Here is a 17831-nt window from a genome sequence, read left to right as displayed (position 1 = left end):
GCCAGCTACAGCCGGGGGCCTCTCCTGGTTTTGACTAAGGACTGTGCCTTCCCCACTTCTGATGCGGGGAAAACATAAAGAAAACTCTAGCATGCCATTTACAGGATGCCCTTAAGCTGACCCTAACATTTCTTTTTCTGCTCTCTATTGTAGTGACTCAGGAACTTTCCCCCCTGTCCCATGCTCTCCAGTGACATGTTTCAGGCCCCTGTCCCCACCCAGAATTCCCTTTCCCTAATATCTTCTCATTTCTGTAGGGTTCCCTGCTGGACTCTTTCCTCTGGTTAGGTGTCTGGGGTGTTCCACTTCCTTGTGGTTCCCGTGAACAGGCCTTTGGGCTAGCTCTTATGACACATTGTACTTATTCGGCTGTGCCACTGTCTTTTCCTGTTAGTGTGTGGAATCTTTGAGAACAAAGGTCCCATTATTAGGTTTTAATCCTTTAAAAAACTTTTTCAAATTTATGTCATCATAAAAGTAGCAAATTTCATGTGTGTGTGTGTGTGTCTGTGTGTGTGTGTACTAGTTCATGCAGACCAGGGGTCAAACACTAGTCCTCAGGAAACACTCACCTGGTTTTTTGAGACAGAGTCTCTCACTGGGACCTGAACCTTGCTGTTAGACAAGCTGGCCACTGAGCCCCAAGGACCTGCCTGGCTCACTTCCCCAGGGCTGGGATTAGAAGAATGCCTTTATGTTTGTGCACCAACTCAGGTCCCCACGCCTGCTCCTGCTCGGCAGGCACTTTGTTGACTAAGCTTGCTTCTGAGCCCTCACACTTCTTGAGAGTAAGCCCTGGAGCATCCGGCTCTGTAGGCATGGAAGCCATTCATATACCTGATGCTGACCATCTCAACGGCTTTTAAGACGCGCCTCTGAGTTGCAGATGAAGAGGCTGTGCTCGGGAACCAGGGGCTTTTCTCAGTACAGGCATCCAGAAAGCAGCAGAGACAGGATGTAAATTGGCCAGAGTGTACTACAATAACACATTACGTCATGTGGACTCCTGCCTTAGAAGGTAAGGCTAGGCGTTTTGGCTTTAGCCCTTAACACCTAGATATCTCTCCAGCAACCCACAAGCCAACACACTAGAGCTTTAAGGAGAAGAGGAGGAGACCTTTTCCCAGTTTGATGTGCTCAGCGCTGTGCTCTAACTGCCTCTCAACAGGGCTGACTCCCACCTAGCTGATTTACATATGCTAATTTACACTTCTTTGCCTGCTATCAAAACTTAGTTACATCACTGAGAAGAAGGAAGGAGATGGCCTTGGGCACAGGTTATTTATTTTTGATTGGAAACAGGACTGGTAATAAACAATAAGGAGAAAGTTACAATTTAGGACACAGTTGCAGGTTCTCCGCACTAGGTTTCAAAGTATCTTTGTGCTCCTGGGGGAGGGGCCAAATCCTAGTCAGCATAACTATTGCTGTGATGAAGCACCGAGACCAAGGCAAGCTGGGAGGGAGAGGGTTATCTGGCTTACACTTTCACATCTTAGTCTGTCATTTAAGGAAGTAAGGACAGGAACTCAAACAGGGCAGAGACCTGGAGGCAGGAGCTGATGCAGAGGCCATGGAGGGGCGCTGCTTCCTGGCTTGCTTCCTGTGGCTTCCTCTGCCTGCTTCATTAGGGATCCCTGGACGATCAGCCCAGGGATGGCACCACCCACAATAGGCTGGGCCCTCCCCCATCAGTCACTAATTAAGAAAATGCCCTGCAGGCTTGCCTGCAGCCTGATCTTATGAAGGCATTTTCTCAATTGAGGCTCCTGCCTCTCAGATGACTGTAGCATAAATCTAGGCAGCACAGGCCAAAATACGGATATCCTTCCTATAAACAAAGGATAGGGAGTTAGACTCCTCTGCTCAAAGTCACAGTCAGCTTGAGCATTTGAACTCCTTTTGGAAGCCAGGAAACACAAGGGAGGCCTAGTTCGTGGAGGATCTGGAAAGCAGTGAAGTCTGCACACTGCAGAGAAGAAAGAGCAGAGACAATGCATGTGAACTTAGTCTGGGTGTGGATAAGAGAGACAGTGGGTGGGGAGGGAGCCTGAGAGTGTGTGGGGAGATGGTTTTGAGGCCCCTGCACTGCCAGCACACGCGTTTATGACATTAGTTTTCAGCTCTTTAAGCTTGAGATGAAAGAATAAGTAAGGATGTCCAGGGACCGGTCGGGTAGGAGGGAGCAAAGAAGTGCCAGCCAGAGTCGGAAAGCTGCCAGTCACTGCAGGAAGACCTGCGAATTAACAGCCATCCAAGAGTTAATCAGGGCACTGAGGGCTGAGCAGTGAACCCCAGCACTCAGCAATTAGAGGACTGGAAAGGAAGGGGGGCTCTGAGAAGACAGGAGAGACCAGGAGAGGAGCGGGTCAGGCAGGGATTTGCATGGGTCAGTTATAAAGCAGACACCAGATCCCCTTGGGAAGAGGGGGTGTGTTCAGAAAAGCGCTGAAGCTGGGCACAATGGCAAGCATTTGAAGTTCAGCTCCCCAGGAGGCAAGTAAGAGGGCTCTAGGTCTTAGTTCAACTGACTCCACGATGGAAGTATCATTCAGGCTGTAAAACTCAGTACATGGTCAGTGCCTCCTGACAAAAATGAAAACAAAGACCTAATCCATCAAAGTCCACAGCTCTGGGAAAGTCTCTAAATGCACTAACCTTGATTTTTTTCTTTCTTTCTTTGTTTTCGTTAACTGAAGTACGTCAACATAGTTTTTGTGCCTAAAGCTCATCTTGAGAAAGTTCTGATGCTACACTGGGATCCTGAGTACCCAGTGTAATAACTGACCAACCCATGTCTGTCTGAACAGGCTTCTTCTTCTTCTTCTTCTTTTTTTTTTTTTTTTTTTTTTGGCGAATACCCCTCAACACCCATAATTTGGAGTCGAGCTGGAGCAACATAGCAAGACCCTGCCTAAGAAGACAAAATAAAGAAGAAATGTTTGATAAGCTGCTAGGGTGACAGGCGTAGGAAGGGGTGGGGGACTAAACATTAGAGGCCAAGAAAGGGGAACATGAACTCTGCCCTGGGAAGTGAAGAGCGGAAGAGGAATTGTGCGTTTGAGGGGAAAGGAGACAAGAAGGTGGGAGGGGAGGGCTTCGCGCATGCGCACCAGTCCCTGAACTGTACAAAAGCCTGATGTACAGAGACTTGCCCTTGTGGGGCTAGAAAGAGATTGGTACAGGAGAGCAAGAGTGTAGCCTGTGGAGGGATGGGCTGATCAGTGAAAGATCTCTGTAGAAATGGGCAGAGTCCATGGTCCAGAAATATGAGCACACGGAATTTGCGCATCCCGAGGGATTCAAGGGTGTGGTATGAGGGGAGGAAGAAATTAATTTTCCTCTGAATCTTAAGGAACCCGTAGACCCGCTGATGTGGTCCACGCAACCTCACGGTAGATGACGCCAGATGACATGCTCTGACTAGTCTGTCTTCGTTTGAGCTGAACACGCCGGTGGATTTTTTTTTTTTCTCCAAGAGTGAATAGGACTGAGGGAGGCCCTCAGCAAGTGCCTTTGAAGATTTAGTAGGCTGGAGGCGTTAGGCAGAGCTTACCATGGCATTACACAATCATAGTTTCTATCAGGCGTAATCCGGCAGACTGCCCCCCGCGAGACATCTTTAAGTTGCCTGCTGCACATCATCTCTGGGACTTTTCTGGTCCCTTTGCTCATGAGTAATTGTTTCCTAGAAAACTTTTCCTACTGAGCTGGAAGGGTGTGGCCCACTGGAAACGCCACCGAACGGGATGCCTGGAAGGCGTGCTGTGCCAAGTGTTGGTCACTATACGGGATTGTCCTTTCACTGAAGTCAGGCCTGGGCGGGGGCAGCTGGCTAGGGCTGTGCATGGCCTCTTGGTTTTTGCTTTTTGTTTTCTTTTTGGTTTTTGAGACAGGGTTTCTCTGTATAGCCTTGGCTGTCCTGGACTCACTTCGTAGACCAGGCTGGCCTCGAACTCACAGCGATCCTCCTGCCTCTGCCTTCGAGTGCTGGGATTAAAGGCGTGTGGCACCATGCCTGGCTCAGCTAGCATTTTCACAACTTCATTTAATTATCAAATGTTTCTCCCAGTGTAAGCCCAAAATGTCCAGTAGTGTTCAGAAACATTGGCATTGTACATACATGCGCATATCCCTGGGGACTTACATAAATTACTAAGAGAAAGTGCCTCATTGGTTTCGATGGTTAGAAAAAAAGGAGAAACTAGGTAAAAAGCCCTTTAGCTTCTTTCTATCCTAATCCCAATATGAGAGGCCATGCACAGCCAGGCAGTGGTGGCGCACGCCTTTAATCCCAGCACTCGAAGGCAGAGGCAGGAGCATCGCTGTGAGTTTGAGGCCAGCCTGGACTACAAAGCGAGTCCAGGACAGCCAAGGCTACATAGAGAGACCCTGTCTCGAAAAACCAAAAAAAAAAAAAAAAAAAAGCTAGCTGAAACCCTTCAAAAGGATGATTTTAAAAATGTGAGGGGCCGAGCCCGGTTTAAAAATGTGAGGGGCTGAGCCCGGTGGTGGTGGCACACACCTTTAATCCCAGTACTCTGGAGGCAGAGACAGGTGAATCTCTGAGTTTGAGGACAGCCTGGTCTACGGAGCTGCACAGAGAAACCCTATCTCGAAAAACTAAAAAGAAAAAAAAAAAAAAATGTAAGGAGCTGGAGGGATGGCTCAGTGGTCAAGACAACTGCTGCTCTTGTAGAAGACCTGAGTTGAGTTCCCAGCACGCATGTCAAGTGCCCTGCAATAGCCTGTAACTGCAGCTCCTGGGGTCCATCTCCCTCTGCTGGCCTCTCAAGGCACTACACTCATGTGCAGAAAATCCTTAAAAATGAGATTTAATTAAAAAATAAAAAATAAAATATAACAGTTTTCTTCAAGTTATTTTATAATGTAGACTTTGCCAGGATATCCTCCCTTTTAAAAAAGGAAAAGGGTAAAGGAAAAAATGGCTTTCTCAAATTTCTGGTTTTCTGCACTAACCAGTGTAATGAATGGGCCTCATTCTCTATGGACATTATACCTCTCATTCATAAATGACAGTAACATTAAGGTAGGAGCCTCAAACAGGAAACACCGAAGGAATGTTGATAGGGAAGGTGTGGCGAGACTTGTGACAGTGACAGATGGGTATTTCACAGACAGCCACCATGCCTCCCCCTTCCCCGCCCCGTGTGTGTGTGTGTGTGTGTGTGTGTGTGTGTGTGTGTAATGGTTAGTATTTTACAGATGGCCACAATGTCTTTTGTGTGTGTGTATCTGTGATTCTGAGTGGTGTGTGTGTGTGTGTGATAGTTATTATTTCACAGACAGCACAATGCCGTGTGTGTGTGTGTGTGTGTGTGTGTGTGTGTGTGTGTGTGTGTATCTGTGATAGTTATTATTTTACAGATGGCCACAATGCCTTCTGTGTATATACTGGATATTAGAATGGCTACACCAGCTTGCTTCTTGTGACCATTTGCTTGGAATATTTTTTTTCCAGCCTTTACCCTGAGGTAATGTCTGTCCTTGTGGCTGGGATGTGTTTCTTGAAGGAAGAAGAATGTTGGATCTTGTTTATGCAGCCATTCAGTTAGTCTGTGTCTTTTTACTGGAGAATTTAGTCCATTGATGTGAGAGATATTTAATGAACAGTGATTGTTAAAATCCTTAATTTTGATGTTGGTTACTGTAGGGAGTTTGTGTGGTTGTGTTTTTGCGATGGTGTAGTTATCTATTTCCTGTGTAGTTTTGGTTGTAGCTTGTCCCTTTGAGGTGGAAGTTTCCTTCTATTAATTTCTGTAAAGCCGGATTTGTGGATATGTTTTGTTTGAATTTGGTTTTGTCATGGAACATATAAACTCAAGAAATTAAACAACACCAAACCAAATAAGCCAATTGAGAAATGGGGCTCAGAACTAAACAGAGAATTCTCAACAGAGGAATATCGAATGGCTGAGAAACACTTAAAGAATTGCTCACCATCCTTAGTCATCAGAGAAATGCAAATCAAAATGACTCTGAGATTCCATCTTACAACCATCAGAATGGCTAAAATCAAAAATTCAAGCGACACCACATGCTGGTGAGGATGTGGAGAAAGATGAACACTCCTTCATTGCTGGTGGGAATGCAAACTATTACAACTACTTTGGAAATCTATCTGGTGCTATCTCAGAAAACTGGGAATAGGGCTTCCTCAAGACCCAGCTATTCCACTCCTTGGAATATGCGCAGAAGATGCTCCAGCACACAACAAGAACATTTGCTCAACCATGTTCATAGCAGCCTTATTCATAATAGCCAGAACATGGAAACAGCCTAAGTGTCCCTCAGTAGTAGAATGGATAAAGAAACTATGCTATATTGACACTATGGAATACTACTCAGCTATTAAAAACAAGGAATTCCAAAAATTTGTGGACAAATGGATTGAACTAGAAATGATCATAATGAGTGAGTTAACCCAGAAGAAGAAAGAGTCAAATGGTATATACTCACTTATACTGGACACTAGCCCATATCCCATGGAAATCTTCACCTACCAGGAAAGTGGGATAGATGTGAGGACATCCTATTGGGACACTAGGTGAGAGAAGCATGGGAAAATGGGGAAATAGAAGGATCCAGAGGGCCCTAGAAACCTACAAGAAGAACATTATGATGGGCAGATCTGGGCCCAGGGGGGTCTGCTCAAACTATGGCACCAGCCAAGGAGAATACAAATCTAGCCAATGGACAGGACATTCTCCACAGTTGAGTGGAGAGTGAGGACTGACTTTCACACAAACTCTGGTGCCCCATATGTGACCATGTCCCCTTGATGAGGAGGCCCAGTGGCACTCAGAGGAAGGATAGCAGGCTACCAAGAAGAGACTTGATACCCTATGAGCATATACAGGGGGAGGAGGTCCCCCTCAGTCACAGTCATAGGGGAGGGGAGTAGGGTGAAAGTGAGAGGGAGAGAGTAATGGGAGGATAGAAGGAATGAGATAATAATTGAGATATAATATGAATGAATTAATAATAATAATAAAAAGAGGTAGTCAGTCCCTCCTGGTCGGGTGGTGGTGGCGCAGGTCTCTAATCCCAGCACTCAGGAGGCAGAGGCAGGTGGATTGCTGAGAGTTCGAGGCCAGCCTGGTCTACAAAGTGAGTCTAGGACAGCCAAGGCTAAATGGAGAAACCCTGTCTCGGGGGGAAAAAAAAAAAAAAAAAAAGAGGTTGTCTCTCCTATGTGTTCCCTCCTGGGTGTCCTTCCTCTGTGTTCCCTCCTGTGTGTCCCTACTATGTGTTCCCTCCTGTGTGTCCCTTCTGTGTGTTCCCTCCTGTGTGTCCCTCCTGTGTGTCCCTTCTGTGTGTCCTTCTTGTGTGTCCCGCCTGTGTGTCCTTCTCGTGTGTCCCTTTTGTGTGTCCTTCTTGTGTGCCTCTCCTGTGTGTCCCTCCTGTGTGTCCCTCCTGTGTGTCCCTACTGTGTCCCTCCTGTGTGTCCCTCCTGTGTGTCTCTCTTGTGTGTTCCTTCTGTGTGTCCCTCCTGTGCTCCTTCCTGTGTGTCCCTCCTGTGTGTTCCTCCTGTGTGTCTCTCCTGTGTATCCCTCCTGTGTGTCTCTCCTGTGTGTCCCTCCTGTGTGTCCTTCCTGTGTGTCCCTCCTGTGTGTCCTTCCTGTGTGTCTCTCCTGTGTGTCCCTCCTGTGCGTTCCCTCCTATGTGTTCAAACATTCACTTTGGAGCCCTAAGATGTCATAAGCTGTCTCACACCCTGAACCTACCAGGCTGGGAAGACACCCTGGCTGTGTGAAAAGGCTTGTCCTGACCAAGTGTCAGCTGTAAGTAGAGGCAAATGCCAGACACAGGATAAAGATGCTTCCATATGCTTCTAGCTCCCAGCCATCAAGTCCTGCCAGGCAAGGCGCTGTCTTCACAGGGTCGTGTCCAAATTTCTTACAGAGGAGTATGAGGGCCCTAAAATGGTTTCTTCATGCTGTGAAGTTTTGGATTGGCTTACTGCAGGGAAACAGACACACAGTACTATCTGTTAATTACAACAGATAGAAAACCAGGAGCCTCATGTGCTCTCGAGTCTTCTGTGGAGAGCTAGAGCTTTCTACTTAAAGGAGGATTTGTTATTTACTTTTATTTATCTGTGTATTTTTATTTTATGTGCATTGGTGTTTTGCCTGTGTGTATGCCTGTCTGTGTGAGGGTGCCAGATTCCCAGGAACTGGAGTTACAGACAGTTTTGAGCCACCATGTGGGTGCTGGGAATTGAACATGGGTCCTCTAGAAGAGCTGCCAGTGCTCCTAACTGCTGAACCGTTCTCTCCAGCCCCTATTTTATTTTTTTAAACTATGTGTATGAAGGTGTAACTGTGTCGGGGTATGTGCACATGAGTGCAGTTACTTAAGAAGGCCAGGAGACAGAGTTGGATCCCTTTGAACTGCCGTTACAGGCAGGCGTGAGCTGCCGGATGGGGATGCTGGAGCCAAGAGTGGTACACGCTTTTTACTGTAGAGCCAGAACACCATTTGAAAACTGTCAGAACATACAGTCTTCAAGGATCCAACTTCTGTTTCTAATAAGTCCAGAACAGGATAGATTTGTCTATAGAGAGAAATATCTTACCCAGCGTCATAGATTCAAGTTTGTCTGCACATCTTCCAGGTGTGAAGCCCTGGCTCTCTATCCTAAAAGGGTGGGGTGTTGTTGTTGTTGTTATTTTGGCTGAGATCAAGTCTACAATCCTATATGAAATAGTGTTGGAAGAGGTCTAATCTGGCCACATGTAATGCTTAGTTTAGTCCTGACCTCATGGAGATTCACTTGGGAGGTCAGTCTCACTAAGGGATGGCTTATATCAAGTAGGCCTGTGGGCTTGTCCGTAGGAGATTGTCCTGTAATGTGGGGCGACTCAGTCCACTGCGGGAAGCACAAGTCCCTAGGCAGGAGGTTGTGAACTGTGTGAGAGAGGAGAGAGCAAGCAAGCTACTGAGCGTCCATGGGGTCACTTCTCTCTGCTCTCGACTATAGGTGTCCTGTGACTGTCTTAGGTCCCTACCACCGACCTGGAGCTGTGAGCTGAGATAAACACGTTCCCTCTTAGTCTCTTTGACAAAATTAGTTTAAATTTTTTAAAAAAGTTTTAAATGCAGTGTCTCATTATGTAACCCTGGCTGGTCTGGCTCTCTCTATGTATACTATATATGGATCTGCCTACCTCTGTTTCCTGAGGATTAAAAGCATGCAATGCCACATACGGCCCTCCCAGTTCCTTTTTGTCAAAGTATTTTTATCACATCGGCAGAAAGATAATTAGTACAAACTTGGACACAGATGTTGATACACACAGAAGAGTGCCACATGAAAAGGAAAGTAGAGGTTAGAATGATGATGCATCTGTGGGTCAAGGGTCACCAAGGGATGCTTTTTTTTGTTTGTTTTTGTTTTGTTTTGTTTTGTTGAGACAGAGTTTCTCTCTGTAGCCATAGCTGTCCTGGACTCACTTTGTAGACCAGGTTGGCCTCAAACTCACAGTGATCTTCTTGCCTCTGCCTCCCTAGTGCTGGGGTTAAAGGTGTGCGCCACGATGCTTGGCTTCACCAAGGGCTTTTTTCAAACCTCCATGGCCCCACAGCCCTAGAAGCACCTCTGTGCTGCAGATACTCTAGTGTGGTACTGAGAATGTGGGAGTGGCAGCCCCAGCAGCTAGCAGATACTTGAGTGTAGCGCTGAGAGTGTGGGAGTAGCAGCCCCAGCGGCTAGGAAGCTAAGCCAGGGCCCAGCTGGGGCTGCACAACCAGACTTTCTCAAAACCAAGAGAGAGAGAAAAAAAACTGGGTGATAGTAAATTTCTTTCTTTTAAGTTTTGAAATTGAAAATAGATTCTTCTCCTCACAATACATCCTGACCACAATTTCCCCTCCCTCCACTCCTCCTAGTCCCCCCCAACCTCCCCTCCCACCCAGCTCCACTTCCTCAGTTTCCTCTTCAGAAAAGAGCCGGCCTCTAAAAGACAAACAAGATAATAATAGGACACGGTGAAACCCTTCCTGTTGAGGCCTGACAAGGCAATCCCAATAGAAGATAAAGAGTCCCGAGCCATCGAAAGAGTCAGGGACACACTGGTTTGCACTGCTCTGAGTCTCCCGAACACGCCAAGCTGACGGACACCACATCTCTGTAGAGGTCCTGGGGCAGAGCCCTGCAGGCCCTGTGCATGCTGCCCGTGGAGGCCCTCCTGGTGTCCCTCATCTCCTCTGACTCCCACAATCTTTCCTACCCCTCTTCTGCATGGTTCCTTGTTCTCCAAGGGGGAGGGTCCCGATGGAAACCTCCAATTTAGGGTCTCTCCCCATGAAGTTAAATTTCTATTTCCACCTCCTAGCGTGTGCTCGTCTACTGTGGCAGCTTTAAGAAACTCACTGAGGAGGGTGTTTGAGTGGGACCGAAGGACCGTTTTGGATAGTGGCCCTCATCCAGGCCCCTCGACGGAGTGAGTGGTATTGACTTATTGATTAGGTGTTTTGCGGAGCCCACCTGGTAGGAGCTGCGGGTAAATTTAGGTTTTATTTATGCACTGCCTGGACCTCTGATGTGGGAAATAGGTCCTAAAATCACTCCAATAAAGCCAAGAGCAGCTCAAGTAAGTCACAACGCAGATTTCAACTGTTAGGAAGAAATGTAAGTAAGTCTTAAATGCCTTATAGATATAGCTCAGGTTGGGCCAGTTTGTTCATACACGTCCCTGGTCCCCAGAGCACTTATAGAGTACCAGATTTTTTTTTTTTTTTTGTATATTTTTTTCCTTCTCTCTGTGCACACTGGAAACACACAGGACTCTAAGGAGTTTAAAACTGCTTTTAGGAGAGACTGTAAGCTGAGCCCGGTGACTGTCCTCCACACTGTGGTCGGTGCTGTGGAAAACGACATCATGAAGCACTTAGGCCTACTTTCGATGATTGTTTTTGAGACGAGGTTTTGCTCAGGCTGGTCTCGAACTTGATGTCTTTCTCCTGCCTGTTTTCTGAGTGCCAAGTTTAGAGGTAGGAACCATCATACCCTGATTTACAAATTTAGAACTTTGTTTTTATTTGTTTATTGGGCTTTTGTTTTTTATATAGGCTCTCTGTCATATCTAAAGCTGAAGTTATCAGTGTTCCGCAGAGGTTTCTAGGTTAGATTATGTGATGTTATCTAGCTGGCTTACTGTACTTGAGACTGGTTTTTATTTTTAAGCATCGGCAGAATTTGAACTAAACTCCAAATTCTACTTGGATGGTGTGTTAAGTATCAGGAGAGCCCCTGCTAAGCAAGTCACCCGCGCCATTTTCCCCAACCCACATCAATGTTTACTTAGTTAAATTAGCTATTTAACTCCCCTGGAAGTGTTTGTGTATACCGTCTGATGCTACTGTTTCTTCAACAAGTCACTTAGATTTAAACATTTATGTGATTGAAGCCAAATTTCTAGCTTTCATTTTTATAGTGTGGACTCACAGGCTCAAAAGCAGCCAATATCCTGTCTTCTTCTTCTTCTTCTTCTTCTTCTTCTTCTTCTTCTTCTTCTTCTTCTTCTTCTTCTTCTTCTTCTTCTTCTATCATTTATTTTTTTGTTTGTTTTTTTTCTTTTTTTGTCCTGGACTTGCTTTGTAGACCAGGCTGGCCTCGAACTCACTGTAATCCACCTGCCTCTGCCTCCTGAGTGCTGGGATTAAAGGTGTGTGTCACCATGCCTGGCCCCTGTCTGCTTCTTGATGCATAAAGCAATGAGGTCCACCACCAGGCTGGAGCTATTGTTGAGGCTCAGAGTGTGAGTACCAGGGAAGGTTCTGAGTCACACCAGGAGTAAAGGACCCGTAGGGAGAGAGCTGATTAAAGCAGCCTTCCAATTCCAATCAAATTAATTTCCTGCTACAAACATCCACAGAAGAAGTCCTCGGATTACTCTCCATGGCTTTTTAAGTATTTGTTGAGACTGACTGCCGCATGAAGGCTTTGTCTTAAAGAAGCTGAAGTTACTAAGGAAGTATGCCGGTAACCTCTCTCTGCTGTGACAAAGCGCCCCGTGGAAACAACCCAAGGAAGAAGGTGGCTTACTTTGGCTCACAGTTCCAGTGGTGCAGTTCCCCACAGCAGGGAAGTCGCGACAGCAGTGGGGAGCCTGAGGCAGCCGCTGCTGGGCATCCACAGTCAGGGATCAGAGAGGGATGGATGCTGGCCCTCAGCTCACGCCCTCCCTTTATTCAGTCTGGCCTTCTAGCCCATAGGATGGTTCTGATCAGCTTTGTGGTGACTCTCCCTGCCCCGGTTACCGTTATCTGGAAGACCCCTCGGAATCACGCAGGGGGATTTGTTTCCACTGTGATTCTAAACCCCATCACACTGACATCAAGACCTTCGCAGAACCACACCCCAGGCAAACAAACAAAGGCTGCTCTGTGCCAACTCTTGCATCTCAGTGTAGCTAATCTCATAGTTAACCCTTGGATTAACTCAGCCTAAGAAAGATGCCTGAAGCTACCCAGGCATCAGTGAGAATATGATGGTGGCAAGATCACCCTGCTGTCTATGAGAACTCCGAGAACCCCCACAACTCAAAGGAATGGAAGTGTCTGTTCATATCACTCACTTCTTGGAAGCCAATTTTTAAAACTGTAACTATGCATTAAACAGAATGTAAAATGTGTATGTGTGTCTTTCCCCCCCCTCAAGATCTATATACCTGAAATTTGCAATTAAAGCCAAACATTTACTCTTCAATTTATTTATTTACTTTTGAGACAGGTCCTGTCTTAGTTTTCAGGTCACACATGTGAACACTGATGCCTGGCTTCAAACACAGTTATAGTATGTTTCTGGGTGTAAGTTGACTTGAAATAAAATTAACTCTACAAGGAATGAAAAAGAAAAGAGACAGTCTATGTTTCCAGAATCTCTGAACCAATCAGAATGGCCACTTGGTGTAGATGTTTGATAGTATTGTTGCTTAAGTGTACATTTTACATAAAATACTAAAAACTCAGAAAACACTCATTTATGGCATGCTTGGTCATGTGTGTGCTTTTCTGTACATTTCTGCGCTTAGATAGGTTTATCTTAAATTTACATTTACTTATTTCTGTCTCATGCTGCAGTCTGAGATGGACTGGAAGGTGCGGGTAGCCTCAAACTTGGAGCAGCCTTCCCCAGCTTCCTGAGTGCTGGAATTACAAGCCTTTCAAATGTAAAATCCCAACTACAATCTTTATTCATAGGTTTAACATGCAGAAAACGTGACTAGGGAAAAGCGTTTGGCTTTCCTATGTAGAATGACACTCAAACTTACACTGTGAGACCGTGGAAATACCCGTGGCCATTTGCACAGGATGTTTCCCATAAGTCATTTGACTGTTTGATTCCCAGTTGGTGGCTGTTTGGAGAGGGTTAGGAGGTGTGGCCTTACTGGAAGACCTAAGGCCTTGTCCTTGGGGGAGGGCTCTGACATTTCAAAAGACTGGGCCATTTCGGCTTCCTGTTTGCAATCTGAGTAGTAGACTCCCCCCATCCACTGCCCCGCGGCCCCCCCCCCCTCCCCCCCCCCCCCCCCCCCCCCCCCCCGCCATCCACCGCTCCCCCCCACCTCCCGGCTCCAGCCAGCATGCTGTCTTCCCTGTCCTGGTAGCTAAATAACTCTCTCTCTGTAAGTTGCTTTGGTTATGGTAGTAGTTACCCCAGCAATAGAAAAGTGACCAGGACATATCCCTGCTAAGCCTCAAATTAACTTTCGTGACTTTCCCCTTGACGGCCAGCGATAGCGACCACCACACCACGTGCTTAGCCTCAGTGGTGTTTTGGAAGACAGAACAGTGGAGGGCAGTGGCTGGTGGAGTCTTTTCCTTGTGTGGGCTATGAGGCTGCACCGCATGGAATCTAAGCTCTGTCGCTAGGTTCTCTCAGGGTTACTTGTCTCTGAAACACAACACACTTGGACCCTCCCACCACACTCTCATCCTCCCTCATCAGAGGCATCCTTCCCCAGTCAGGACTGCCAGCCAGGTCATTCTACACAATGTGTGTGTGTGTGCGTGCGCGCTGACAGCTTAGCTGTGTGCTGTCAATACCAGTCACAGGTTTCAAATGCCTATGCAGCAGTATGGAAAGGTGGCTTGTGGTGGGGCTTCCTCGATGGCGGGTTTACTTAGGGCAGCCGCTCTCAAGCTCTCCAATGCTGCAGTCCTTCATTATGGTCCCTCCCGCTGTGGCAATTGCAACGAAAGAATTATTTTCATTGCTCTTTCACAACTGTAATTTTGCTACTGTTAGTGATTGTGAAGTGTTTTTGGAGACAGAGGCTTGCCAAAGGTGCGGCGGCCTACAGGTTGAGGACTGCTGAACTAAGGACGCCTCCCTGGCTGCGCAGGATCACTCTTCTGCCTTTTAGCAACTGCCATTATTACCATTACTACCATAGGCATTTACTGAAGGCCGAGCAGGAGAGCAGTGTACAATCTGATTTGGCAAACGTACAAAGTCGTACACCAGATTATACATTAAAGCACTAATTACCCAAATGAAACTCCAGGGACAGCTTAGGTCGATGCAGTACAGTGAATTACGGAAGGAAACAGTTAGTTATAACCATAAAAACTAGCTCAGTGGTAAGGACTGAATAAGCCTATTTCCTGCAGCCCAGAGAGCTTGGTAATGGTGTAAGGACAAAAGAGAAGCATGGTTTCTAAAAATAAGTAAGAAAGGGATGGATCCTCAAGTTGTTACAAAAATGACTTTATTTACTTTTGTTCCTATCCACTACATAGCAAATAACATTAAGACATTTCTGTTCACGGACATGTATTTTTGACAAATCAATTATCAGTTCCTCTTCTTGACAGTTCAAGAGGTTTGCCAGCGCTTGACAGTCTGAATACACTCGACAAGTAAACGGATGCAACACAGACACCGAGCAAGCACACAAGGCATGGAGCGCCAACCCCAATGGGTAGTATGGTGGAGGAACAAAGAAGCAAATGAACACACTGGAAACCACGCGGGCCAGGTGTGGGGCAAACACCTGTTATCCAGAGCCCAGGAAGCCTAGGCAGGAGGGTCTCAAGTTCAAGGTCAGCCTGGGCTGAAAAGCAACACCCTAGCTCAAAAAGCAAACCAAGCCCCAAACACATGGTGGTTGCTGTCTGATCAGAGAGTTAAGCTGCCTGATGCTCATGTACCCCTCCAATTAAAAAGTAATTCCTTGGGGGGAGGGCAGCAGAGGGAAGATACTTTTCTCTCTCCATCAGATAATCATACAAACTCTGTCTTTATGAGTGGATGATGCTGGGGGTGGGGGATGGGAGCAGACGTCTGTTTGGGAGACTGATTTCAAAGTATCAGAAACTTGAAGAGTGGGAGCCAAGTCTGAAAACTCTAGGCAAGACTGCCTGAGCTTTCTTACCATGTCTCTAAACAGACAAGATACAGACACCGCACAGACCCTTCTAGAAGTCTCCTCAGTGGCAACCATGCTGCTTTGTTCCTTTGAGTATGAAACCCTGTTCTTGAGATTCCGTCCCAGTGTAAACTCTAATCAGCACCATCACACTCAGGAGTCACAGAACAGAAAACTCTTAATTTACCCTCAGAAGAGCTGAGATGACGCCAATATATATGTAATTTGCAAGAGTAGTGCTAACAAGATTTAAAAAAAAAAAAAATCAGTGAGCCATAAATGTTACTTTTGGGACGGCAATACTATTGACCACGCAGTTGGTAGGAAATTGGATTAGGGAGCAAGATACGCTAAAGCCATAAGCTGGCATACTGTAAGAGACTGGACATATTTTGTTCCAAGAAACCCAAGGAAGAGTCCATGTTATCTCAGCCTCCTCCAAAGCAGGGCCTATGATAAAAATGAACAACATCCTTGGAGCAGGAGCACTTCCCCAGAGCCTGGAAAGGCAGGGCCTGCTCGCTGCTCAGGGCACAATGGACATTGTTGCTCATTATGCCAGTGGGGAAGAGCTGGTGGGCGCTCGAGCAACCTACACGTGTAGACACAGATCTGATCTCACCAAGCCATGTAATAGGCAAACACCTCTGCTCTGAGGTGTCATGTTTTACAGGTGTGGCTTTCATGATATGAAATTTACATTAATTCATCTATTTGTGTGTGTGTGTGTGTGTGTGTGTGTGTTGTGAAGGTGCTCGTGTCGTGGGACCAGTGTGGAGGGTCAGGAGACAACTTACGGGAGCTGTTTTCTCTCCTTCCACCACGTGGATTCTGAAGGTCAAAGTCAGGTCCTCAGCCTGGACGGCTAGTGCCTTTTGCCCACAGAGCCGTCTTGCCAGAGCCTTTGTGGGGTTCTGTCAGGATTGTCCAGCCAGACCACCAGCACACGCCTGTTTGTCCTGTCCTGTCACTAACCCTCATGGGGCAGTGTGCTTACCTTGAGCTTGAAGCTGCCCCTGGAGTGACGAATACAGACAGCACGCTTGTGATTTACACAGTGGTTTGTTGTGACTCAGAGGTTGGACAAAGAGCCGGCTGACCCTTCTCAGAAAGAGCACTTGGAAAACAGAGAGGGACGAGGCAAGACCGCCTCTGTGCGCAGAGTCGGATCAACCGACGTTAGAAAGGTCAGCAGCTCAGGCACCTGAGTTTTCCATTGGAAGGCTAAATACTAACCTAACTCGAGAATGTCAACAAAACTTACTGTATTAAAAAGGACAAGAATCAGAAAATTTAAGCTCTTCAAAGGTCAGTCTGAGGCATAGGAAGTTTTATAAAATCTAATAGAAAGACCTATGACTATTTTCCTCTTAGGTAAAACAAAGTCACAGAATTCTCCTGATTTGTCGAATGTTATTTACAACTTAGGTTGGGAGTCAGCCTGCAGAATTATTACGAAAATAAATCAAGTTACTTTGAAGTGTGATAAAATTGAATTATTGGTGATTTGTTTTAGTCATGTGGGATTTTCAGTTAGTGATAAAGGCTTCAACATAAACATAGTATTGTACCTAAATAGATCCCTTTTGAAGGATGATGTTGGAAACAGGCATACATTTTAACAACCAAAACAGTGCGTTCACTGACTCGACTTACTTTCACTAGCAGGTTACTCATGCTCAATGACGACAATCTGCCCATAAATTCCTCAGGACAGGGCTGTTTGTGAACATGACATGTTCAGGATCTCAGCATTCTAAAGTTGAGTATTTCTCCATATAAGAAGCACAGCAATAACAGTACTTCAAAATATTATTATTTCAATTCTAGGTTAAAAAATATCATGACTGAAACTTTAGTCAATAAACAGAAGCACGTGGCTGGCCCTTCCTTCACACAGGTCTGTCCTTTGTTCCTCACGGACTCAGAGTGATGAGGATTGTCCCCCCCCCCCCTTGCCTCTGCTCTGCCATGCTGCATAACTGAACTCAGGTCTAGGGCACACCACCGACAAACGCTTCTTTGCTGGGCTGCACCCCCCACATCTCTCCATCTTAACTCAGATAAGGACCACGTGTCTGCCCAGTGCCTTCCAGAGCTGCCTTCTGCATATCACAAAAAAAGCAGAGCCGGGCAAGGTCGCGGGGGGGGGGGGGGCAAGAAAACATTCTTCAAAATGGGCATTCAGAACTTAAAACACTTCCTTCTCTCATTGTTAAATTTGTCCTTCCTCTCACCAGTCAGGGAACTATGTAGCTCAAATCTCCACACTAGGCTGGATTTTTAAGAATACAAAGGTCAATCAAGGCTTTCCCAGCCACTAGGTAGGAGTTACTGCTAAGTGACAACTCTTAGAGGTTGGCCACACAGCTGGAAAGTGACCAGACCGATTTAAGTGAGATAGATTTTTAAGCAGAGAGCTGAGGAGTT

The sequence above is a fragment of the Acomys russatus genome, chromosome 28, assembly GCF_903995435.1.
Source record: "Acomys russatus chromosome 28, mAcoRus1.1, whole genome shotgun sequence".
Classification (NCBI taxonomy): domain Eukaryota; kingdom Metazoa; phylum Chordata; class Mammalia; order Rodentia; family Muridae; genus Acomys; species Acomys russatus.
This window is presented reverse-complemented; position numbering follows the sequence as displayed.